Source organism: Bubalus kerabau, chromosome 8 (assembly GCF_029407905.1).
Source record: "Bubalus kerabau isolate K-KA32 ecotype Philippines breed swamp buffalo chromosome 8, PCC_UOA_SB_1v2, whole genome shotgun sequence".
Taxonomy (NCBI): domain Eukaryota; kingdom Metazoa; phylum Chordata; class Mammalia; order Artiodactyla; family Bovidae; genus Bubalus; species Bubalus kerabau.
In genome coordinates, this window is record NC_073631.1 from 23,801,760 (window position 1) to 23,828,225 (window position 26,466).

General features: G+C 38.7%; 1 long non-coding RNA gene and 1 other non-coding gene across 2 annotated transcripts in view; one reads left to right on the top strand and one right to left on the bottom strand.

Annotated features, from left to right (window-relative positions):
- Positions 1-1,751: 1,751 nt before the first annotated feature.
- LOC129658966 (uncharacterized) overlaps positions 1,752-26,466 on the top strand; it is a 69,227-nt gene continuing 44,512 nt past the window's right edge. The window contains exon 1 of the long non-coding RNA XR_008717627.1: positions 1,752-2,094. This is a non-coding gene — a long non-coding RNA (uncharacterized LOC129658966). The remainder of the gene's footprint in view (positions 2,095-26,466) is intronic.
- LOC129659770 (U6 spliceosomal RNA) lies at positions 5,862-5,968 on the bottom strand. The gene has a single exon (XR_008718239.1). It is a non-coding gene; the product is annotated as a U6 spliceosomal RNA (small nuclear RNA).

Here is a 26,466-nt window from a genome sequence, read left to right on the forward strand (position 1 = left end):
GCAATTAGGTCTTTAACCTTGGGGGAAGACTGCTGGGCACTCAGGGTTTCAGTTATCCTCAGTTATACTTGTAAAACAAATAGTTTGGATAATTGTCCCTGAGGACTGTTTCAGTGGTTCTCAGTTTGGTCTGCACCAGTTATTCTCCTGGGGATCTCTAGAAAGTGCTGTTGCCCACACCCTACCCTTGGAGAGTCTGCTTTAATGGTCTAGTCCAGTACAGAGCCTGAGTAGTAAAATATAAAACCTTGACTGCATAGCAGAGTCAGCTGGGCAGCTTATAAAATCAGTGCCTAGTCTGCATTATTTGCTAAAACTTGCCAGGTGACAACAAATGTGCTGCCAAGGTTGTGAGAGTCACTGTTCCAAAACGATATAATCTGTCATTTGACAAAAAACATTAAGGAGATCTGTGGATATGTTGGTGCTGAAGTGCGTGCATGTAAGAATGCCATCTGTGCATGTGTGCTCAGTCACTTCAGTCACGTCTCTTTGTGACACCATGGACCACAGTCTACTAGGCTCCTCTGTCCATGGGATTTCGAGGCAAGAATACTGACTGGAGTGGGTTTGCCATTTCCACCTCCAGGGGATCCTTCCCACCCATGGATCGAACCTGCATCTCCTGTGGCTCCTGCATTGGTAGATGTATTCTCTAACACTGAGCCACCTGCCCTAAGCAAAAATGGTCATTCATCCATTCACTGACTACTCACTATACACTATGTTCTTTACTGAGTACTTATAATTATGTTTATAATGCTGCCATTTGCATGAAAAATTTTCTTGACATCACAAAATTAGAAGCATTGGAATACTTTGTATTATAGACAAAAATTAAACATTACTTCCAGACTAAGGAGTTGATGAATCCACCTGTTATAAACGACCATGTAGTGTGCATAAACAATGACTACTGAAAAATGAGCATAGTCTTTGATTTACTTTTACTCCTAGTAATTAAGGATAGAGAACACAGATATTCACATGAGTATCTTTTATATGATAAAAGATATTTACCACTTCTTCTGAAAGTAGCCCCGATTGCAGAAAATATGCACTGTAAATTTTAACAAAATATTATTTAGTCATCAATTTAAAACTTTTAATTCCTGACATAAAAATATTTCTGTGATAATATGATATGAATGAATGTATATAAAAAAGATAAGTGCCTAGCATTGTAGTGGGTTTAGAAATAATTTGAACTTTATAATTTTCTTTTGTTTGTAATTATAACTCTATTATGTATTGCTTAGATTAAAACTTTTAAAAACGCTTATGATGACAATTTGAAATTTATAATTTTCTTTTATTTGTAATTGTAACTCTATTATGTATTACTTATATTAAAACTTTTAAAAATGCTTATGACAACAAAAATCAGTTAAATTGTAAAGCCAGTTTGATTCCATTAAGCATTTATTTGACATTCTTTTTTTCTTTTTGCTGTTTTGTTTTACCAATGTATGAAAAGCCTACTAATTATTCTGTAAAGTGTTTTGCCACTTTTGTTGTGAGAGAGAGTGCCACTTTGCTGGGATTTTAAGAGGAATTGAGAGAAGATACTATCTAACTTTTTAGTTAGAACTGTCTAATTTTTAAATTATTCTGATTTACAGTTGAAAGAAAAGAAAAACACACCACACTCCAAAACAAATAAGCACTATAGGAGGCAAAATAATCCCTTGTCCAAAGATGTCCACCTTCTAATTCCCAGAAACTGTGAATGTGTTGTGTTACAAGGCAAAGGGGCATTCATGTTGCAGGTGGAATTAATATTGCTGATCAGCTGACCTTGCGACGCTGGGTGTATGCTGGATGATCCAGGTGCGCCGAAGGTAATCACAAGCGTCCTTCTAAGCGAAGGAGGGAGGCGTTTCAGAGAGAGGAAGTGCAAGAAAGATTTGGCTTGCGGTTATTGGCTTTACAAATGGCGGAAGGGCCCACAAACCAAGGAGTAGGGGTAGCCTCTAGAAGCTGGAGAAAGCAAGCAAATAGATGCTCCCCTGGAGCCATCAGAGAGGAGCCCTGGCCTCCCAGCACCCTGATTTGAGCTCATCGAGACCGTTTGAACTTTTCACCTCCAGAACTGTAAGTTAACAAATTGGTGCTGTTTTTGCTCATTGAGTTTGCAGTAGTTTGTCACAGCAGTAATGGAAGCTAATACAAGTGCTTGTATGATATGTAATGTGAAAAAATATTGCCTGAAATGCTCATACTTTGGCTTGTGACAAGTGCCTTTCTTATCTTTATCTCTGTTTTGCTTCTCTACTCCCACTTATATGAAAGTTCTTATTGCTGTTTCTCATATTTGCTGCTAATAATGGTGAAATTAGAGCAGTTGTGGAGCAAGAATTTGATTTTTCATATAAACTTGGGAGAGCTGTGGAAAAGAATGCCCACTATCAAGTGATGGATTGGGAAAGACTAGAAATTAGTGCAAATGACTTAATTTTTAAAAACTTAAAACTTTTTCGTAGTAGCCAAGAAGGAGTTACCCTGTGATTTTAAAAATGGAGTCAAAGGGAAGAATTGCAAATGGTAATAAAAGTGTGAAAATTCAAAGTAATCTAGACTAAGGAAATTACCTTCATTATGGCTAAGGACAGGAAAAAAAAAAACGGCATGATTTTGAAAGTTATGTTTTGTTGTGGTTCGTTTGCTTAGCTCGTTTTTCAATTGTTCAATGATCAGGAGAGTTAGAAGTGGCAATACTGTTATTATTAGGAAATACCAAAATTATAAAGTTAAACTCAATTCAGCTGTTGTAACCAAAATAGAGGGATTTGGGATGCAACCACTCAGGGATATCTGGATGCAGAAGTCAGTGATGACTCAGAATCATAAAATAAAAGCTGTGTTTGTTAACAAATTGTAATATCATGGTTGTCTCTGAGGCAGAAGATGAGAAAACTGCTAAGTATGGAAAAAACATACACATATTGATAAAGGTAAGTTAGGTAAATGTGCGTGGGCTTAATTGCTCTATTTATCATTGAACTGATACCTGCCTAGTAATTTGAGATCAGTGATTTAGTGCTTTTTATTTTTCCTACTGAATGTATGAAGAAATTGAGAGTAGGATATGGGGGTGGGGGCTGGGAGCTGGGAGGAGGAGAGGGTCTGGAGAACCTGTAGAGCCGGAGGAAGAAGCAGTTGGCAAAAAGGTGAGAGAATATTCGTGTCTTCAGACAACTTGGAGGATTGTGCATGAACTGTAATGAACTATAGCCCACATTTTTTTTAAATCATCAGCATTATTATTTAAACTTTGTTAAAATGTTGAGTTATTTGGTAAATATCCTCAAGTGCATCCAAAACATGTTTTGAAGACAAAATAATCAAGTTCTAAAGTCTGAATTACTGAGGGAGAAAACACAGCTAAATAGGGTCTTTTTTATCTTTGTCGCTATGTCTTTCCCCCCTTCTCCAAATGGATTTTTAAAGACAAAAGGGGAAATTACCATTTTCTTTTGTCGAATTACTTGCTGTATTCACATGTTCTAATATTAACATATAATCCAATATGCACTGCAAACTTCATCATGGAGCAGGCTTTCTCAGCTTGGGCACTATTGAAACTTTGGACCAGATGATTCTTTGTGGTGGGAGACTGTGCTGTGCATTGTGGGATGGTGAACAGCAACCCTGGCCTCTTATTCTTCACCCACTAGAGGCCCAGAACAGTTAGGATAACCCAAAATGTCCCTAGATATTTCCATGTGCCCCTGGGGACCAAAATCAACCACAGTTAAGAATCCCTGCTCTAAAAGCAAGACAAATGCAGTGTATCTGTTGTGGAGTTTGATTATGTTAGAATGCTCCTTGTTGCATGCAAGCTTGGTTTTAAAGATTAGTTTTTCATTCACCTGCTTTTACCCTTGCTGTATTCTATAAGTAGCAATTTTCATATCTTTTACTACTGTGGTGAGGAAAGATATGGAGAAAGTAACTTTCACTGTTAAATATAGCAGAATTTGGGGAAACTAGAATAATCAAATATAATATAAGCTATTAGGTTAGCAGCCCCATTTTTGCATTTGCTCTTGGAAGATATGATTTCCTTGTATATGACAACGGCCAACAAAATGATTTAGGCATTGGGAGTAGCAACTCTGTCAGCTAGCTACCTCATACTGTTTGAGTTGGATGAGGTGGGTGTATTAGTGATATGACATACTTTGATGTAGTGTATAGCCGCTGAGTTAAGAAAGTAAGGGTCTGATTATTGCAGAGTTTTTTTTTTTTTATAGACTCTATCCCCATTTTCACTAGAAAAAAATGTGTCCACATCTCCTGTAGTTAAAATTTTCCCCTCTTTCACCACAGTGCCTGGGGAACAAAATGAAGGAGATCTAGGCACATGGGCCCAGAGTCTTTCTTCTTGGATGTGAGGTTTGGGTAGTGTGTTTGTGTACACATGTGGTTGGTTGACGTCTTTTTTCTTTTTAAAGTACTTGGTAAAAAGGATTTCTAACTCCCTTTCAATGAAAGAAGAGTGATACTTCACCAGTCAGCTCTGTGTTTAAAATAATTACAAACTTATTATAACCATAATGTAGGAGTTGAGAGACAAAGGGAATTTACATGACAGCTAAGTTTGTTCAACTTTATGGAATAACAATGTAAAACAAACATAGGTATGAAATAATTGATGGAGAAACATATGAAAATAAAAAATACAGAAAATTCCATCTGTCTTTACATCTTTAGATTTATCTATCCATTCATATCTGAGGTATCAATCATCTATGTTGCCATTTATCTATTACAAAAAATAAATGTCAATCTCATGTTGACAATTATGAGCTTGATACACATTAAGACAGTATATATTCGTTATCTTTATTAGCTATAACTTCAGACTACTTATGATAAGGATCTTGAAATGGTTAAGTTGATAAGTTAGCAAAACTGAAGGTGAATCAGCTCAGTTCAGTTCAATCGCTCAGTCGTGTCTGACTCTTCGGGACCCCATGAATCGCAGCACCCCAGGTCTCCCTGTCTATCACCAACTCACGGAGTTCAGCCAAACTCATGTGTTTGGTGATGCCATCCAGCCATCTCATCCTCTGTCATCCCCTTCTCCTCCTGCCCCCAATCCCTCCGAGCATCAGGGTCTTTTCCAATGAGTCAGCTCTTCGCATGAGGTGGCCAAAGTACTGGAGTTTCAGCTTTAGCATCAGTCCTTCCAGTGAACACTCAGGACTGATCTCCTTCAGAATGGACTGGTTGGATTTCCTTGCAGTCCAAGGGACTCTCAAGAGTCTTCTCCAACACCACAGTTCAAAAACATCAATTCTTCAGTGCTCAGCTTTCTTCACAGTCCAATTCTCAAATCCATACACGGACCTTTGTTTGCAAAGTAATATCTCTGCTTTTCAATATACTATCTAGGTTGGTCATAACTTTCCTTCCAAGGAGTAAGCATCTTTTAATTTCATGGCTACAATCACCATCTGCAGTGATTTTTAGAGCCCCCAAAATAAAGTCTGACGCGGTTGCAACTGTTTCCCCATCTATTTGCCATGAAGTGATGAGACCAGATGCCATGATCTTAGTTTTCTGAATGTTGAGCTTTAGGCCAACTTTTTCACTCACCTTTCACTTTCATCAAGAGGCTTTTGAGTTCCTCTTCACTTTGTGCTATAAGGGTGGTGTCATCTGCATATCTGAAGTTATTGATATTTCTCCCAGCAATCTTGATTCCAGCTTGTGCTTCTTCCAGCCCAGCGTTTCTCATGATGTACTCTGCATATAAGTTAAATAAGCTGGGTAACAATAAACAGCCTTGATGTACTCCTTTTCCTATTAGGAACCAGTCTATTGTTCCATGTCCGGTTCTTTTTTTTTTTTTTTTTTTTATGGAACGCTTCACGAATTTGCGTGTCATCCTTGCACAGGGGCCATGCTAATCTTCTCTGTATCGTTCCAATTTTAGTATATGTGCTGCCGAAGCGAGCACTCCATGTCCAGTTCTAACTGTTGCTTCCTGACCTGCATATAGGTTTCTCAAGAGGCAGGTTAGGTGGTCTGGTAGTCCCATCTCTTTCCGAATTTTCCACAGTTTATTGTGATCCACACAGTCAAAGGCTTTGGCATAGTCAATAAAGCAGAAATAGATGTTTTTCTGGAACTCTCTTGCTTTTTCCATGATCCAGCGGATGTTGGCAATTTGATCTCTGGTTCCTCTGCCTTTTCTAAAACCAGCTTGAACATCTGGAAGTTCACGGTTCACATATTGCTGAAGCCTGGCTTGGAGAATTTTGAGCATTACTTTACTAGCATGTGAGACGAGTGCAATTGTGCAGTAGTTTGAGCATTCTTTGGCTTTGCCTTTCTTTGGGATTGGGATGTAAACTGACCTTTTCCAGTCCTGTGGGCACTGCTGAGTTTTCCAAATTTGCTGGCATATTGAGTGCAGCACTTTCACAGCATCATCTTTCAGGATTTGAAATAGCTCAACTGGAGTTCCATCACCTCCACTAGCTTTGTTCATAGTGATGCTTTCTAAGGCCCACTTGACTTCACATTCAGAATGTCTGGCTCTAGGTGAGTGATCACACCATCGTGATTATCTGGGTCGTGAAGATCTTTTTTGTACAGTTCTTCTGTGTATTCTTGCCACCTCTTCTTAATATCTTCTGCTTCTCTTAGATCCATACCATTTCTGTCCTTTATCGAGCCTGTCTTTGCGTGAAATGTTCCCTTGGTATCTCTAATTTTCTTGAAGAGATCTCTAGTCTTTCTCATTCTGTTGTTTTCCTCTATTTCTTTGCATTGGTCACTGAGGAATGGTTTCTTGTCTCTCCTTGCTATTCTTTGGAACTCTGCATTCAGATGCTTATATCTTTCCTTTTCTCCTTTGCTTTTTGCTTCTCTTCTTTTCACAGCTCTTTGTAAGGCCTCCCCAGACAGCCATTTTGCTTTTTTGCATTTCTTTTCCATGGGGATGGTCCTGATCCCTGTTTCCTGTACAATGTCACGAACCTCCGTGCATAGTTCATCAGGCATTCTGTCTATCAGATCTAGTCCGTTAAATCTACTTCTCACTTCAACTGTATAATCATAAGGGATTTGATTTAGGTCATACCCGAACAACTGCAGTCTAATAATTGCAGACAATATATATGAAAATTTGAAAGGGAGTAAGATTTTACAACATGTTTTAGGTATATACAAAACTTTTTTTTAAAGTGCAAAGGGGAGGAAGGAAAGAGGAAAAGGCGGAACTAAATGCAGTAACTGGGACACAGTTGAGATAATTTGGGAGGGAGATGGGGGATGAAGCAAATGCAAAAGCTTCAGAAAAGCATGGAAGTGGTTAAGTAAAAATAGCGTAGGATGAAGAAAGGAAAACTTAGAAGGTGATGCCGAATAATAAGATCATCCTTAGTGTTTCTTTATTCATCAGAAGAAAGTCACTTAAAAATCCGTAAAAAAAGCTTCTGAGAAGGCAAGGATCAGAGACTGTTTCAGACAGCTTTAATTTAGAAAGATCTCTTTGGAAGGGCTCTACCGAAAGTGATTGTGGATGATCTCCCATTAACGCTAAATCATTAGGAACAAAAGATTTCTGGGAAGCAAAATACTTTGAGGGATTACTGATTTGGTTAATTAGATCTGCTTGGACTTAATGAGTTCATACCCCCTTGGTGGTTTCAGTTGGGTCACTGAGTTTCATTCCTGAGGAAAATCTGTTGTCAGGCAGCAGAGTAATGACAGTCAGGCCTAAAATGCCACATGAGCTTGTAGCGACTTTAAATATCAACCAGTACAATGTGTTGAAACATCATAACTGGAACATTTCAAAGGCTAAGGCCTTACATAAAACCTTTAATGTCAGGGAGTAATATATTATGAAATGTCATGCTTGGATTTTAAGAGTGAGACAATGACAGAGTCCTTTTTAATAAAATACTCTATTCAAAGTAATATACATTTCAATATTGCTCATATGCATCAAAATAGGTTCAATTTCATTTACTCCCCAAAGGGGAATAAGAAGGACATATACTAATTTTCTTCTTTTTATCTCGCTCCCAATTGATAATATTGTCAGTAGGAAATAAATCTACTCTGTAATAGGAGATTTGTACTGCATATGAATAAAATTTCCAAAACTGTAAAACAATATTAAAGATTTTTACTTTAAGTGAATAAATAATAATGATGTAGAATGTCCTGAAGGTAAAGGGATGTTTCTATAGTCACTGTGAAAGGAGTGCATTTGTATGCAATATACACTTCTAATTAACAATGGTGTTCAGTGTGATGACATACACATTCATAGGAAAAAAATGCTTTTTATTCATGACATTCTGTGGTTTAGTTTTATTCTTTATAAATTTGCAATATCAACACTTTGATAGGGAATGAAAATATACTTTATAAACATTTTATAGAATTATATCCTACTACATAGATAACTTGGAGAAAATTTACCCTTTTAACCTTGTGAGGGCTGTTTTTATTGCATTAAAGATATATTGCATATAGATACCTGGTGAAAATTCAACAGTCCTAATAGCATTGTGGCATTATAATTTCTTTTAGAAGTAATATTTACCTCTCAATCTAGAAAGATCTTCTAGGATTTACTCTTCTAGGATTTACTCAAATCATTTCATAAATTTCTTTTACAAATGAGTAAGCTTAGTACTTTGGCCACCTCATGTGAAGAGTTGACTCATTGGAAAAGACTCTGATGCTGGGAGGGATTGGGGGCAGGAGGAGAAGGGGACGATAGAGGATGAGATGGCTGGATGGCATCGCTGACTCGATGGATGTGAGTCTGAGTGATCTCCGGGAGTTGGTGATGGACAGGGAGGCCTGTTGTGCTGGGATTCATGGGGTCGCAAAGAGTCGGACACGACTGAGCAACTGAACTGAACTGAAGCTTAGTTTTATGATGAGAATCAATTGATCTTCTGGATCTTAATTGGCACAGGTCTTATTGAAATTACAATGGCCATAGCTATCTTGTATCTTATTTTTCTTTTGCCCTTTACCATGCTCAGTTGTTAAGTTGCATGGGACTCTTCTGCAACCCCTTGGACTGTAGCCTGCCAGGTTCCTCTGTCCATGGGATTCTCCAGGTGAAAATACTGGAGTGGGTTGCCAGTTTCTTCTCTAGGGGACCTTCCAGACCTAAGGATCAAACCTGTGTCTATTGCGCCTGGTGCATTGGAAGGTGGGTTCTTTACCACTGTGCCACCTGGGTAGCCCCTGAAAAAAACTGAATCGTGGCTCAGATGGTAAAGAATCAGCCTGCAAAGCAAGAGACCTGAGTTCGATCCCTTGGTCAGACAGATCCCCTGGAGAAGGAAATGGCAACCCATTCCAGTAATCTTGCCTAGAGAATTTCATGAACCGAGGAGCCTGGTGGGCTACAATCTGTGCAGTGGCAAAGAGTGGGACATGACTGAGCAACTAACACTTTTTCATAGTTATCTTAGTTTAGCTCCATTGTAGAAACGTACCCTGGTACAAATGAGTGAAGGCTCTTAAGTGAAATAAGAATAATTAAAACATGCTTTTGTTCATGCTTTATCAAAATCTTCAAAGAGGTGGTTGAGGCACCAGGCAATCTCATCTAAAAAGTGATATAATAAGATAATCTAGCTTGTTAAAAGTAAAAGTGGTATAATAAGGTCTTGCTGGCTTGTTGGCTTCAACTCTGGTTCAAGGAATCCTAGTGTTGACCGTCTTCTCTGCCTGCTCATTTCCTTGACATTTGATAGTGACATCATGGATGAATAAGCTGTCTATATATTTTGTCCAGTGAAGGTGGATATCAACTGTTATATGAAAGATAAATGTTAAGAGAGATGGATGTCCAGATAACTGTTTTAAACACAGTAGAGATCATATGAAACAAAGCTCATGGATGTCATCTTGAGATCGCGTTTCTTTGTGTTGTACAAAATCCTATGGATTTTTGACTATAATCCTTTTGTCTAATGAATACTACACTCCATCGTAATATTAATAGCTATAACATAATGAGTCATTATATGGTATTTTATAGTATTTTTTTGTAAGGAATTATCTAATAAACTGATTAAAAATGGCCAAGATGACAGTGAGACTAGTCTTGAAAAAAGTGTTCTATAAACATTGTTTATTTGTGGGCACATAAGTAGTATCTTTTTGGTCAAATATGTCTGTTCTGTTCAATCTATAAATATATTTGGACTCTCATACACATAAATTCTGCATCTTTACTTACAGTATTATCAGTGAAAATACTTCAAGAGTAGGTTCAGATAATATTTCCGCTGTAATGGCTCAGTAAAATCTAGCATGTGTATGGGCAGCGGTTCAAGGTTGAAGAAATCAAGCAGGCAGCTGTGGAAACAGTGATAGTAAAATTCTTCAAGTGGGAGTGGAGGGGAGTCTGGAAAAACTAGCTGATACTACAGCTTCTTGTTGTAGCATGGAAGATGAAAGATTGGGGTGGTTACATACTATTCAGTGTGGAAATGAGAAGGGAATGAGACTCTGCTTTTTCAAACAATGAAGAAAATTCAGCTCAAATAATGAAAATTTAAAATGTCAGGACTGTGTATTATTAATGATATTGAGCAGGTTTGGAGTTAATTCATATGGTTACATTTTGATATTTTTAAGACTGCAAGCAGGAAAGCTTGGAGAACCTACACCGACATTAGTAAGGTTTCATGAAGTAAAGTCATTTACCTAGAGAATTTGAGGAAAGATATATAGACAGAAAAGCTACTTAAAATATCCTCACATGTATACATTTAAGCCAAGGGTAGAACAAATAGGAAGCTCTGACTAAGCTGTGATTCTGTTTTTTAAAATCTATCTAGTGACAAAATGGTTTTAGTGCTATGTAACTTTCAGTAATTTGATAAAGAGTTAGGAGTTGCCTCCTAAGAGGCAACTTTGTAGGGACTCTCTGATTCAGGGTTCTAAACTTTTGTTTGAAACTGATTACCTATAAGATGCAATGCAAAATTCGAATCTCTCAAGATATTGTGGCAGTAAACAACTCAATGATATATTTAGTTCAGTTCAGTTCAGTTCAGTTGCTCAGTCATGTCCGACCGATTCTTTGCTACCCCGGGAACTGCAGCATGCCAGGCCTCCCTGTCCATCACCAACTCCCAGAGTCCACCCAAACCCATGTCCATTGAATCAGTGATGCCATCCAACCATCTCATCCTCCGTCGTCCCCTTCTCCTCCTGCCCCCAATCCCTCTCAGCATCAGGGTCTTTTCCAATGAGTCAGCTCTTTGCATCAGATGGCCAAAGTATTGGAGTTTCAGCTTCAGCATCAGTCCTTCCAATGAACACCTAGGACTGATCTCCTTTAGGATGGACTGGTTGGATCTCCTTGCAGTCCAAGGGACTCTCCAGAGTCTTCTCCAACACCACAGTTCAAAAGCATTAATTCTTCGGCGCTCAGCTTTCTTTATAGTCTAACTCTCACATCCATACATGACTACAGGAAAAACCATAGCCTTGACTAGATGGACCTTTGTTAGCAAAGTAATGTCTCTGCTTTTTAAAGTTCCCCTCAAACATAAGAAACAAAATACATAAGCAGTCATGTTTTCTTCTATGTAGAATTCATTCTATAAAAATGATGATCTTCTATTATATGACTAATATTTATCCAGTTTAGAATAGATTTAGTACATTCCAGCCATACCAGTGCTGAAATTAAGTCTTTAGTTTGTTGCTTACCGTATCTGGTACTAAAAAAAAATTACATAATGGTATGTTGCTCGATTCCATTCTACTTATTAGGTGATACTGCACTGATATCAATAGGTTTCGTGAAATCCTAGCAGTACCACTGAGCAAACCCATGTTCAATGAAAGGATATAATGGGAAATCAGGGCCTCTCTCACATTTTGAGACTATTGGCAATATCAAAACAGGGTTATAAAAATTGTGGATAATTTCATAAAATAATAAGCATATATATATATGTCAAACTATGAATGTGAATGTAGAAAATATTTCTCCTGAAGTTATCAAAATCTCCAAGCCCCTATTTATTTATAATGGCAGAAAACATGGTCTTGGTCAATTTATTATCTGACCTTAAATATGCATAAAGAAACTTTTGTATAGCTCAATTTAATTCCGATTTCAAGTTTCTTTACCTTTAGGCATAAAATGTATTCAATTCTCATGTGTTATGGTGGTATCTAAAGCCTCTCTTTAGGGGGACGGCATCTGTTTCATGTCTCAGCTTCTGTTCAAATTGGCATAAAGTGAGATGTTCAGTTTTACATTGTGTTCTCTGGTGTCTGCCTGCTTCAAGTTGGCATATGCTGAGAAGTACGTATTTTAACCTGGGCTTCAAACTGCAATCCATGCTCATTTCCTCAGCCTACTTTTCTGAGTTGGAACCTGGGTTTCTGTCTTGGAATCCACTGACCTTGTCCTCTCCACTGAAACACCCGGAAGGTTCAGATGATTCCTCTCCTTTTTGAGGCTGATAGAAGATTATAAGTTGCTTTGGGCCATTGGTGACCATGAACAACCTTTTCAGCAATCTCTGCATTATTACTTTTATTCCATTAGGTCATATCAAACAATTTCCAAGGCATCATATTTCTAGAAAGATACCAGGCACATTCTCATCTCTGAGTATCTGAATTTTTAAGGAATATATTATGTACCTGATTGTGCTGCATTATCTGTCTCCTTTCCCTTTGGGCATAATCCTGGGGGGAGGAGGTGGTGATATACGCCGGATGACTTCAGAGAGACATGGCAAGCAAGATCTTACTCTGGCTGCTGCTTCCTTTTCTGTCCCCAACTTGTGGATTCTTCAGTTTATGGTAGCAAAAAACTAACACTTAATGTTATCATTTATTCTTCTCAAATGTATTACCTGTGCAGATACTTGTTTCATCTTACTGTCTCTGCCAGAACTTTAACTTTTATTTTGAAGTGGAAAGGTCAAGGTCTGACTTTTTACACCCTGTTATGGGTAAGCTCAGAGAAGGCAATGGCACCCCACTCCAGTACTCTTGCCTGGAAAATCCCATGGACGGAGGGCCTGGTGGGCTGTAGTCCATGGGGTCGCTAAGAGTCAGACACAACTGAGTGACTTCACTTTCACTTTTCACTTTCATGCATTGGAGAAGGAAATGGCAACTCACTCCAGTGTTCTTGCCTGGAGAATCCCAGGGACGGGGGAGCCTGGTGGGCTGCCGTCTACGGGGTCGCACAGGGTCAGACATGACTGAAGCGACTTAGCAGCAGCAGCATGGGTAAGCTGTGAGCTCACCTGTCTGAGGTGAGAGGTCAAGGTTACCCTGGCTTATTCCTCAAATGGATGTACAATCATGATTCAAAAGGGGATTACCGAAATATAGAAGATACTTGAGCAAAGTGAAAATATTCTCACCATATTTCCATTTACAGCTAAGCCTTTTTTCATAAGAACAAAATTTGTAATAGTGTAGAGTCCTAAAGTAATAGGAATAAAGTCATTTAGGGTAAAACCCAAAGTCTACATTCAAATCCTTTCCTGAATGCAAGGCCCAGGCAAAATTGTTATCCTGGCCATAAGTGTATCAGGTCTTGCCTTGAGCCGGTTAAACAGGAAAACAGAAGTACTGATATGGTAAACTGCACCAAAATCAGTCTACTCCAAATCTTGTGAACATGATAAAAAAATAAAACCCCACACTAATAAAATTTGATGGCATATCTTCAGAGAGAAAAATCTGAGAGGCTTTGTGCCGGAGTCCAGCTCCAGCAGCCAGGGGAATCAGCCTGAAGTGATGAGCAGTGTCAGCGGGGGATGATGTAGCCTCTGACTCAAAGTACGGGACTACATGTTTATTTCAAGCTTCAGGTTTTCTTTTATACTTTGACAAAAGCATTAGGTCAGAGGTTTTGTCTTCAGAAATTATTGCCCCACAAACAGAGTTCCTGCTTCAGCGATTCTCTCAGAATTGGACTTCCCTGGTGGCTCAGATGGTTAACTGTCTGTCTACAATGTGGGAGACCTGGGTTCGATTCCTTGGTCGGGAAGTTCCCTGGAGAAGGAAATGGCAATCCACTCCAGTACTATTGCCTGGAAAATCCCATGGACAGAGGAGCCTGGTAGGCTACAGTCCATGGGGTCGCAAAGAGTCAGACACGACTGAGCGATCTTCACGGTAATGACCGTAATCTATTATCTACTTCCTCTTATGTGTCCTATACTTAACTTGTGATTACATTGTAACTCATGCTACATTCCTCAGTTTATTTCTTATCTTTCTAAATCCTGTTTGCCCCTAGCATCTTAATGTTGTCTGTCGCCTAAAAAGGCTTCTAGCTATTCTTAATTATTCTGAAACCCTAAGCTCAGCAAACTAAGCTTAGGGTTTTGCCATAAACATTCCCCTCACAAACAGGTCTCAGATAACAATCCTTCCCATGGCCTCAAGCTGCAGCCTACGTGCTCATCCTGGGACATTCTTTGTAAAAATCCTTGAACACACATCAATGGTTACTTTATAGATTATTTTCTGGGAACAACTGCAGAAGGCTTTGTGCTTTCTCGTGCTTCTCTCAAGAACAATAAGCACCTTAACATTCTTTCCAGCCAACTCATCTGAAAAAAGGAAAGAACAAGTCAGAATCACAAAACCTAACTCCTTCATCCTGGGACTGTGCCTGCAGGGTGAGGAGAGGGGGTTGAAGCCGTGCCTCCATTTTGTCAGTAATGCCTAACGTGGCTCCCGACAGCTTTGAGGTACACATAGGTCATCAAATTTTGCTTAGAGTTTACAAAGTCAAGGTTGGTGTTCTTGTGCGAAGTGTCATTTGTTATGTAAAGAAGCAAGATACATTATTTGAGGCTATCTGATTTGCTGTTTGACAAAGCCAGTGAAGAAGAAAAATCTTCACGCTTTCATTTTCTTTTAGAAAGGCATTTTCCCTCTTATCTTTTTGTATGTATGCTCACCATTTAGTTTTTCAAGGGTTTTAGTTTTCCACTGTGATTAGATTGTCTGGAACAGTATAAGCAGCTGGATTAGAAGAGTTAACCTGTTTTTCTCTGAACTTAAGATATTTGTATAACAGTCATCCAGCTTTTTAAAAAAATGTTTTTTTTTTTTTTTAAATTATAGTAAAAGTCACAGAAAATAACACACCATTTTAATATATTTAGCTGTATGGTTCAGTGGCACTAAGTACATTCACATTGTTGTGCATCTCTCACCATCATCCATCTGAATTTTTCACTTTGCTAAACTGAAGCTGTTTCCTTTTAATACTAAATCTCCATTCCCCAGCCCCAGCCTGTGGCATCTACCAGTGTACTTTCTGACTCTGTGAAACTGACTATTCTAGGTACCTCATGTAAGTGAACTCAAACAGAGTGTTTTTGCATCTACTGTGTATTGGAATGCATTTTTAAAGGTTAACTTAATATATGTCTTACAAAGAGATTGTTCCTTTTTTCCTCTCTGTGCTATACAGTAGGTTCTCGCTAGTTTTCTCTTTTATACATTATGAGAGGAAGAAGACAACGATGTCTGGGGCTTTCAACTATCTTTATATAGTCTCATTATTACTTATAAAATATACTGAGTAGAATCCCAGTTCCTCTGTAGAATGCACATTGCAGTCTCCTCTTCACTAGAAAACCCATTGATAACCTAAAGATCCAACATTATTATGACACTCTTCTCTTGATAGACTTAAACCGCGTCTCCTGTAAAAAGAAATGTGAGCAGGTGATTCTTCATACAGCACAGGCAAAAATTAAACACTGTATGCAATCACATAACTCAGAGATATTCTAAGCTTTTGGTATTATATTCCTTTATTCATATGTCTTTGCTTCTTTTTTCCTTTATTTCCCTTTTCCTTCTATATAAAATTGGACTTTAAACTCAGGATTGTATCCATGCTATGAACCCATATCAGTAAGTATTCTTTGAAAGTGTGGTTTTTTTTTTTTTAATGGAGGTATGGTAACTCAGTAATATGGATGTATCATGTTATTTTTAAACCACTTTCTAATATGTGATATTCACGTGTGGTGAACTGTGGTGTTGGAGAAAACTCTTGAGAGTCCCTTAGACTGCAAGGAGATCCAACCAGTCCATCCTAAAGGAAATCAGTCTTGAATATTCATTGGAAGGACTGATGCTGGAGCTGAAATTCCAATTCTTTGGCCACCTGATGCAAAGTGCTGACTCATTGGAAAAGACCCTGATGCTGGGAAAGATTGAGGGCAGGAGGGGACGACAGAGGATGAGATGGTTGAATGGCATCACTGACTCAATGGACATGAATCTGAGTAAACTCCAGGAGTTGGTGATGGACAGGGAGGCCTGGCGTGCTGCAGTCCATGGGGTCACAAAGAGTCGGACACAACTGAGCGACCAAACTTAACTGAATACTTGATATTCAGAATATTTCCAATTATTATAAATAGATCTGTAAATACACTCTTATTTGTGCATTTTTCTAATTAGTTGTTTGGGATAACTTTCAGGATTTGGAACTAGTAGGTTAGCATCAAGAGTGTCTTTATGATCTTTGATATATATGTGTGTGTGTATATATATATATATATATATACATGGTGTGTGTGTATATATATATATATATATATATACATGGTGTGTATATATATATATATATATATATACATATACACACACACACACATGGTATATATTAAGTTGCTCTCCAGAAATTTTGTACAGGTTTAAACTTCTCCAGGATATAATTACTTTAAGTATTGAAGTTAAATGTCTCTTCAGGTCAGCATTCTACCTGCCAGAGGAAGAGAATCTTTTACTAGGATTTTGTAGAATAATTCATAATTCATATGCTATTGATTACTATTGTGTTTCATTAACCTATACCTAGCATTTTGTTTGGGGGAGGGCCTATGTGTTATACGAGGAGAGACATTAGCTTTTGTCTGTTTCCTTAAAAACAGAAGTACTGTTTAAATGAAACATAAATAACTCACATATACACACAAACATATGTCATCTCTCTCTACACTCTTAGCCTTCTGAGATTATTTCAGAGACTTTCAGAGCTTCTGACTATTCAGGAAACAGTTGCATTCTGTGCTCAGGTTTTATATAGCTCCTGGAATGCTCTTACTCGGTTGAAGTCCTTCCCTTAATATTCATGATTAATTCAAATTCATTTCCTTGGCAAAGCTTACCAAGAGATCCTTTTTCAGTTATATTGTTAGAATCAGTTACTTTTTGCTCTATTTTTCTTCTGGTCATACCTTTCGTTCATCTGATTAAAGACTGACTTTCAAAGTTTTGTATAACTGGATTCAGTTCAGTTCAGTTCAGTCGCTCAGTCGTGTCCAACTCTTTGCGACCCCATGAATTGCAGTACGCCAGGCCTCCCTGTCCATCACCAACTCCTGGAGTTTACCCAAATCCATGTCCATCAAGTCGGTGATGCCATCCAGCCATCTCATCCTCTGTCATCCCCTTCTCCTCCTGCCCCCAATCCTTCCCAGCATCAGGGTACAACTGGATTATAACTTACCAAGTAAAGTATTGAAGGTAATATTCACAACACTGTCTCTTCCAGGACTTTGTATGGCTGATGCGTTCAGTAAAGTGTTAATTGCATTGAGTAGAAATAACATAAAGAGATGATGGTATCTGTTTAGTAAAATCCATCTATTTAGGTCTCCATCTGTCATGTCGCATGAGAGGAACAAATTGCATCTTATGTAACAGTATAGGTTAAGGAATAGGCTTTACTGGGAAAAGGAAAATTTCATATAGAGAAAGGAAAGCATGAGTTTCCGTGATCCCCACATCATGTGGTTGAGAGCCATGCAAAGGATGGGGAACAGCTGTGTGGGTGTGGATTCTGATGGACAGACCTCACCTCCAATTTAGTTCTGAGAACCACCTCATCTGTGGAATAAAACATACCTGGCAGTCTGAATTTAGGGTACAGCTCTTTAGTAAGTTACCTGGGAATGCTAGCTGCTCAAGACCAGGATTCTTTGAACCAGTGGGGTATTGTGGCCCTTCATACTGGGGGAAGGGAAACACTGGTCCCTTTGGAAACTGAGTTTAGGTGCAGCCTGAGGCTTCCCTGATGGCTCAGACAGTAAAGAATCTGCCTGCAATATGGGAGACCTGCTTTTGACCCTTGGGTTGGGAAGATCCCCTGGAGAAGGGAATGACAACCTACTCCAATATTCTTGCCTGGAGAATTCCATGGATAGAGGCTATAGTCCGTGAGGTCGCAGAGTCAGACATGAAGAACGACTAAGGTTCCTTATACAGGCAAGCCAGACTGGGCTTCCTGGTCATTTTCAGATCACTCCACTCATCGTTCCATCAACCATTCCCCTTCATGTAGGACATTTTTCAAGGCATATACCAATCACCCTTCTATCTGTTATCCTTATGTTTACTTTACTTGTTTTCCAGCAACATTCAAGTGTATTACACGTTCAGTTCAGTTCAATCAGTTGTGTCTGACTCTCTGCGACCCCATGAATTGCAGCACGCCAGGCCTCCCTGTCCATCACCAACTCCGAGTACACCCAAATTCATGTGCATTGAGTCGGTGATGCCATTCAGCCATCTCATCCTCTGTTGTCCCCTTCTCCTCCTGCCCCCAATCCCTTCCAGCATCAGGGTCTTTTCCAATGAGTCAACTCTTCGCATGAGGTGGCCAAAGTATTGGAGTTTCATCCTCAAATCAGTCCTTCCAATGAACATCCAGGACTGATCTCCTTTAGGATGGACAGGTTGGATCTCCTTGCAGTCCACAGGACTCTCAAGAGTCTTCTCCAACACCACAGTTCAAAAGTATCAATTCTTCGGTGCTCAGCTTTCTTTATAGTCCAACTCTCACATCCATACATGACCACTGGAACAACCATAGCCTTGACTAGACAGACCTTTGTTGGCAAAGAAATATCTCTGCTTTTTAATATGCTATCTAGGGTGGTCATAACTTTCCTTCTAAGGAGTAAGCATCTTTTAATTTCATGGCTGCAATCACCATCCACAGTGATTTTGGAGCCTGCAAAAATTAAGTCTTACACTGTTTCCACTATTTCCCCATCTATTTGCCATGAAGTGATGGGACCAGATGCCATGATCTTAGTTTTCTGAATGTTGAGCTTTAAGCCAACTTTTTCACTCTCCTCTTTCACTTTCATCAAGAGGCTTTTTAGTTCCTCTTCACTTTCTGCCATAAGGGTGCTGTCATCTGCATATCTGAGGTTATTGATATTTCTCCATGCAAACTTGATTCCAGCTTGTGCTTCCTCCAGCCCAGCATTTCTCATGATGTACTCTGCGTAGAAGTTAAATAAGCAGGGTGACAATATACAGCCTTGACATACGCATTTTCCTATTTGGAACCACTCTGTTGTTCCATGTTCTAACTGTTCTAACTGTTGCTTCCTGACCTGCATACAGGTTTCTCAAGAGGCAGGTCAGGTGGTCTGGTATTCCCATCTCTTTCAGAATTTTCCACAGTTTATTGTGCTCCACACAGTCAAAGGCTTTTCCATAGTCAATAAAGCAGAAATAGATGTTTTTCTTGAATTCTCTTGCTTTTTCAATCCAGTGGATGTTGGCAATTTGATCTCTGCCTTTTCTAAAACCAACTTTAACATCTGAAAATTCATGGTTCACGTATTGCTGAAGCCTGGCTTGGAGAATTTTGAGCATTCCTTTACTAGAGTGTGAGATGAGTGCAATTGTGTGGTAATTTGAGTATTTTCTGGCATTGTCTTTCTTTGTGATTGGAATGAAAACTGACCTTTTCCAGTCTTGTGGCCACTGCTGAGTTTTCCAAATTTGCTGGCATATTGAGTGCAGCACTTTTACAGCATCATCTTTCAGGATTTGAAATAGCTCAACTGGAATCCATTACCTCCGCTAGCTTTGTGCATAGTAATGCTTTCTAAGGCCCACTTGACTTCACATTCTAGAATGTCTGGCTCTAGGTGAGTGATCACACCATCGTGATTATCTGGATCATGAAGCTCTTTCTTATACAGTTCTTCTGTGTTTTCTTGTCACCTCTTCTTAATATCTTCTGCTTCTGTTAGGTCCATACCATTTCTGTTCTTTATCGAGCCCATCTTTGCATGAAGTGTTCCCTTGGTATCTCTAATTTTCTTGAAGAGATCTCTAGTCTTTCCCATTCTGTTGTTTTCCTCTATTTCTTTGCACTGGTCACTGAGGAATGCTTTCTTATCTCTCCTTGCTATTCTTGGAACTGTGCATTGAAATGGGAATATCTTTTCTCCTTTGCTTTTTGCTTCTCTTCTTTTCACAGCTCTTTGTAAGGCCTCCTCAGCCATTTTGCTTTTTTGCATTTCTTTTCCATGGGGATGGTCTTGATCCCTGTCTCCTGTACAATGTCACGAACCTCCATCCATAGTTCATCAGGCAGTCTGTCTGTCAGATCTAGTCCCTTAAATCTATTTCTCACTTCAACCTTATAATCATAAGGGATTCGATTTAGGTCCTACCTGAATGATCTATTGTTTTTCCCTACTTTCTTCAATTTAAGTCTTGAGAACCCCATGAACAGTATGAAAAGGCAAAATGATAGGATACTGAAAGAGGGACTCCCCAGGTCAGTAGGTGCCGAATATGCTACTGGAGATGAGTGGGGAAATAACTCCAGAAAGAATGAAGGGATAGAGCCAAAGCAAAACAATATCCAGTTGTGGATGTGACTGGGGATAGAAGCAAGGTCTGATGCTGTAAAGAGCAATATTGCATAAGAACCTGGAATGTCAGGTCCATGAATCAAGGCAAATTGGAAGTGGTCAAACAGGAGATGGCAAGAGTGAACGTCGGCATTCTAGGAATCAGCGAACTAAAATGAACTGCAATGGGTCAATTTAACTTAGATGACCATTATATCTACTACTGCGGGCAGGAATCCCTTAGAAGAAATGGAGTAGCCATCATGGTCAACAAAAGAGTCCGAAATGCAGTATTTGGATGCAATCTCAAAAACGACAGAATGATCTGTGTTCGTTTCCAAGGCAAACCATTCAATATCACAGTAATCCAAGCATATGCCCCAACCAGTAATGCTGAAGAAGCTGAAGTTGAATGGTTCTATGAAGACCTACAAGACCTTTTAGAACTAACACCCAAAAAAGATGTCCTTTTCATTATAGGGGACTGGAATGCAAAAGTAGGAAGTCAAGAAACACCTGGAGTAACAGGCAAATTTGACCTTGGAGTACGGAATGAAGCAGGGCAAAGGCTAATAGAGTTTTGCCAAGAGAATGCACTGGTCATAGCAAACACCCTCTTCCAACAACACAAGAGAAGACTCTACACATGGACATCACAAGATGGTCAACATCAAAATCAAATTGATTATATTCTTTGCAGCCAAAGATGGAGAAGCTCTATACAGTCAGCAAAAACAAGACCCGGAGCTGACTGTGGCTCAGACCATGAACTCCTTATTGCCAAATTCAGACTTAAATTGAAGATAGTAGGGAAAACCTCAGACCATTCAGTTGTTACATGTTAGGTGCTGTGATAAATGAAGAAGAAATAAAAAGTAACATACTATTCACACATAAAGTGCTTACTGTTCAGTGGAGCTCTGTTCTAATGTAATTGATTCAGAAAACAAGCTTTGGACGTTTTTATGCCTAAAATAGAATTATATTAGTTTTCTAAAAATAGTAACTTAGTCAAATAAACATGGAGAATAAAGCCAGTTGTGGCTTTATAAGATGGAAACATTATAAATATTAATTTGCTAAACAGCCATATCTATGAATATAACCCATCTTTCCTAACAGTTTTGCTCTTTTCTTAAATGATGAGTCCCCTTTTAACTTTAAACTCTTGCGCTCTCCCTGGGGATCCTCCATGTAAGTTCAAGAATTATAGAGATATATAGTCATTTATGAAATGAAAACTAAAATCATAATACTCAAAATATATCCATTTGTTTCTATGAATTTTCAAGGATTAAAAATAATGAGATACACGAAGACAAATTATTTACAGTAATAAAACTTTATATACTAAGATTCCATTGATGACCTTCTACCTATGATGAAACTCATTTGTAGTCTGGTTTCTCTGGGGTTTCCAACCCAGCTGCTCAGTTCCCCTTTGAAAGATGAATCACACTGAGGTATGAGGCGTCCATATCTGCAACCCCTCGACTTTCTCGGTGGCTAACCTGATCCCCATGGCACTCTGGGTAACAAATATTAACTGTCTTTTCTCAGGTGCGACAAACAGGTTATTCCTGGGATAGATTTACTAAAGGACATGATAAAATTCACTAATGTACACTTGAGGCCAAACAAAGTGAAAAACAACACATGGGCGTTATTATGGTCAAGATATATAAGGTAGGTTTACAACCAAACTCAATGGATTTAATACTTCTGATTTCAAACACTCAGTCTTTGTGAGCCTGTAGTTTACATCTTTTCTCTTGGGAATAAATGAATACCCTGTTTGGAGACTATCCCTAAGACCTGGCCTCAGCTTCCCAGTACTTTTGAATAATTTGAACTAAGCAGTCAACTGCTCCTATAACTGACTGTGGTATATGCGAAAAATTCTGGCAAAATCAGGACTAAGATTAAAGCTGGTATCTTTGATACATTGTCATTTTCTTCACTCAAGAGGCTTCTTCCTGTAAATGTTAGAAAATGAAAACAGTATTAGGAAAACTTGAAGTTTTTATGTAGAAATAGTTAAATTCTTTATAAAACACAGCTTCATTAATTTTTATAATCTCATTAACATTTTAAAAAGAATCAATTGGTTCAGTCGCTCGGTTGTGTCCAACTCTTGGCAACCCCTTGGACTGCAACACGCCAGGCCTCCCTGTCCATCACCAACTCCTGGGGCTATTCAAACTCATGTCCATCAAGTCAGTGATGCCATCCTACCATCTCATCCTCTGTCGTCCCCTTCTCCTGCCTTCAGTCTTTCCCAGCATCATGGTCTTTTCTAATGAATCGGTTCTTCACATCAGGTGGCTGAAGTATTGGAGTTTTCAGCTTCAGCATCAGTCCTTCCAATGAGTATTCAGGACTGATTTCTTTAGGATTGACAGGTTGGATCTCCTTGCCATCCAAGGGACTCTCAAGAGTCTTCTCCAACACCACAGTTCAAAAGCATCAATTCTTCAGCACTCAGCTTTCTTTATAGTCCAACTCTCAAATCCATACATGACTACTGGAAAAATCATAGCTTTGACTAGATGGACCTTTGTTGGCAAAGTAATGTCTCTGCTTTTTTTTTTTTTTAAAGAATAGATAAACATTAAGTAAGGTAGAATTTCTTTTCAGACAGTTTTCCCTGGACTTACCATTTGGTTTTGTTGTTGTTTCAGTCACTAAGTCATGTCTGACTCTTTGCGACCCCATGGACTGTAGCCCTCCAGGCTCCTCTGTCCATGGGATTTCCCAGGCAAGAATACTGGAGTGGGTTGCTATTTCCTTCGCCAGTGCAATTTGTTTCTGGGATTAAATTAAAAAATGATAAAAGATGAAGAAAATATACTGGTTAATTCAATATCTTGACAAAGTGAAAGGTACAGCTTGTATACTGGAGGCCTGGTTGGTTCATTCCATCACCAGCACCTACAGGGTAGTGCCTGGTGGGCCCATCAGGAGGCTAGTGAGCCATTTTTGTGTGATTGGACTTTTGTGCCAGCTTGCTGGACAGCCACAGTGATCCTCCCACCTCTGGCAAACCTGGGCCTCTATTTCAAATGCATTTATTCAGCACACAGGATTCGGATCCAGACAACCAGATTACCTAGCTCACTGACTGACCTTAGCTAAGTTACTTAGCTGTCTGGTTTTAAGTTAATTCAGGTACAGAATGAGAGTAAGGGTAACTTCTACACCTTAAGCAAATTTAGCACTTAAAGCTACTCAGAGCATTTACTATGTAGAAGCTATTATGCTACATTCTGATTAAAAACTCTAAAGTGAAATGTAAAGATATGGGAGAGTGAAAGCCTGCTTGGAAATTTGGGAAACTTTGCAAACAGTAGGGATAATAGGGCTTCCCAGGTGGTGCTGGTGGTAAAGGATCTCCCTGCCAATGCAGGAGATACAAGAGACACAGGTTCAATCCCTGGGTGGGGGATCTTCCCCACCCAGGAGAAGGGAATGGCAACCCACTGCAGTATTCTTGCCTGGAAACTTCCATGCACAGAGGAGCCTGGCGAGCTACAGTCCATGGAGTCGCAAAGAGTTGGACATGACTGAGCACACATCATAAGGATAACTAAGCTGACTCTGCCATGTTAGATCCAGAATTCGGCTTGTAAGGAGCAATGCAGGAGGCTGATAAAAACATACCAGAACTGAAGGTAGAAATAAAAAAACTGTTGAAATAAAAGATAAAATTTTATTATCTGAATTACTATATGTATACTACTAAGCTCAGCATCCTGGTTCCAAATATTTCTTAGCTTGCTAGCTAGGTGAGTTGCTTCAGTCATGTCTGACTCTTTGTGACCCCATGGACTGTCGCCTGCTAGACTCCTCTGTCCATGGGATTCTCCAGGCAAGAATACTGGAGTGGGTTGCCATGCCCTCCTCCAGGGGATCTTGCCCACCCAGGGATGGAACCCGCATCTCTTATGTTTCCTGCATTGGCAGGCAGGTTCTTTATCACTAGCACCACAATATTAGTTCCATTCTTTCCCATTCCCACTCTTCTCTGGCTAGCATATGTGTTGAAAGAGGGTTAGGAGTGAGTCAAAATGATGGTCCTTGAAAGAGGAACATGATTTCAGCATGATGGAGGAAGAACAGCCCTGATGGTGAAAAGCAAGTTCTCTTTAAATCTACCAAGAAAGAAATAGTATGAAGGGAAATCATTAGAAAAATTTGACTTGGCTGTTATATTCTATTATCACAGGTTTGTATGTGTGAGAAATGTTACTGAATAAAAGATCTTACTTAGTGCAAGTGCTTGGGCATTAGATGTTTACCCATATTTAGTCATGTACGGCTAATACCTTGCATTGTGTGTGTGGAATTCAACAGAGGAGTGTGGTTATAAATATATATGAGTGGGCTAAGATATTAGATCATGCTAGAATGTATGCTGGATTAAAGTTGAAATTTACAGCAATGTAAAAAATGTGGGATAATGAGTAGAATTTTTAAATGTCTTGGAACACATAACTCATGTGTCTCTTCATTTCTTTATATTCATGTCCAACATTCGTGTTAATGTAGGTAATTGTTATCAAATCACAATTTTAATTGAAATATAGTTGTATAATATTGGTAAGTTTAAAATGTACAAGGTGTAGATTTGATACATTTATATATTGCAGTATGATTAAGACTGTAGTTTTAGTTAACACATGTATCTGGTTACGTAATTGTGTCTTTTTTGTGGTGAGAACAACTAAGATCTAGTCTCTAAGCAACTTTGAACTTCCTAATACATCATTGTTGTCTGTAATCACTAGATCTTTAGGACTTACTTTTCTATCATGTCTCTGCTTTAAACGAAGTGAAATTTTCTGGGTTTACATTTTATTTGTGTGTATTTATATTTTTCATTGTGTGTGAAAGTAAAGTCGCTCAGTCGTGTCCAACTCTTAGCGACCCCATAGACCACAGCCTACCAGGCTCCTCTGTCCATGGGATTTTCCAGGCAAGAGTACTGGAGTGGGTTGCCATTGCCTTCTCTGTAGCTTTTAGTAAGAAAAATCAAAATTGTATGTGCAGATTTCTAATCGTTCAATTACTATTACTACTTTAAATGATGTTTATATAGATACTTTTGTTATAGTCTATTTATGTTGCCATTATAACAACATAATAATGTTGTCCTGCTCCTATTTTATCTGGAAGAACTTAAAGGCAAATAAAACTGATAATGAACTCAGGCATATTTGTGTAATTACTTAAATTTTTTAAACTATAGAGATTTAAATCATTTCATGTATTTTATGCTTCTAAAAACTTTTAAATAAAGCATATTCACCTAACTGCCAGTTAATAAAACTAAATTTCAGAACAGATACTTTAGTTTTTGTTGACAGTTGAAACATTATTAAATATTGGGGGAAACAAGTAATCTTTGTTACAATACTATATCATTCACTTTTCCAATGCTTAAATATTTGGTTTATTTCTATTTTCCACTTCTATACTTTCTATGTTATCTACCTTAGCATTCTCTCTCATTCTTCACCGTATTCAAGCAGCAAGTTGAAGGCTTATGGAAAAGTATTTCATTGAGTGGTACAAACTTCCAATATACACAAAAATTATGAAATAAAGATGTTGTGTTCTTCAGTGAATTTGTAAGCAGTAAATCTACATCATTTAAGACAGGTTCTTCATGTATCTGATATAGGACCCTCTGCTTTTCACCATGCTAGACAAAATTGCTACCCATTTAGGGCACTCATTATGGTGGAGCCTTGATGCAGTCCCCAATCTTCTCAGCCTGCGTCTC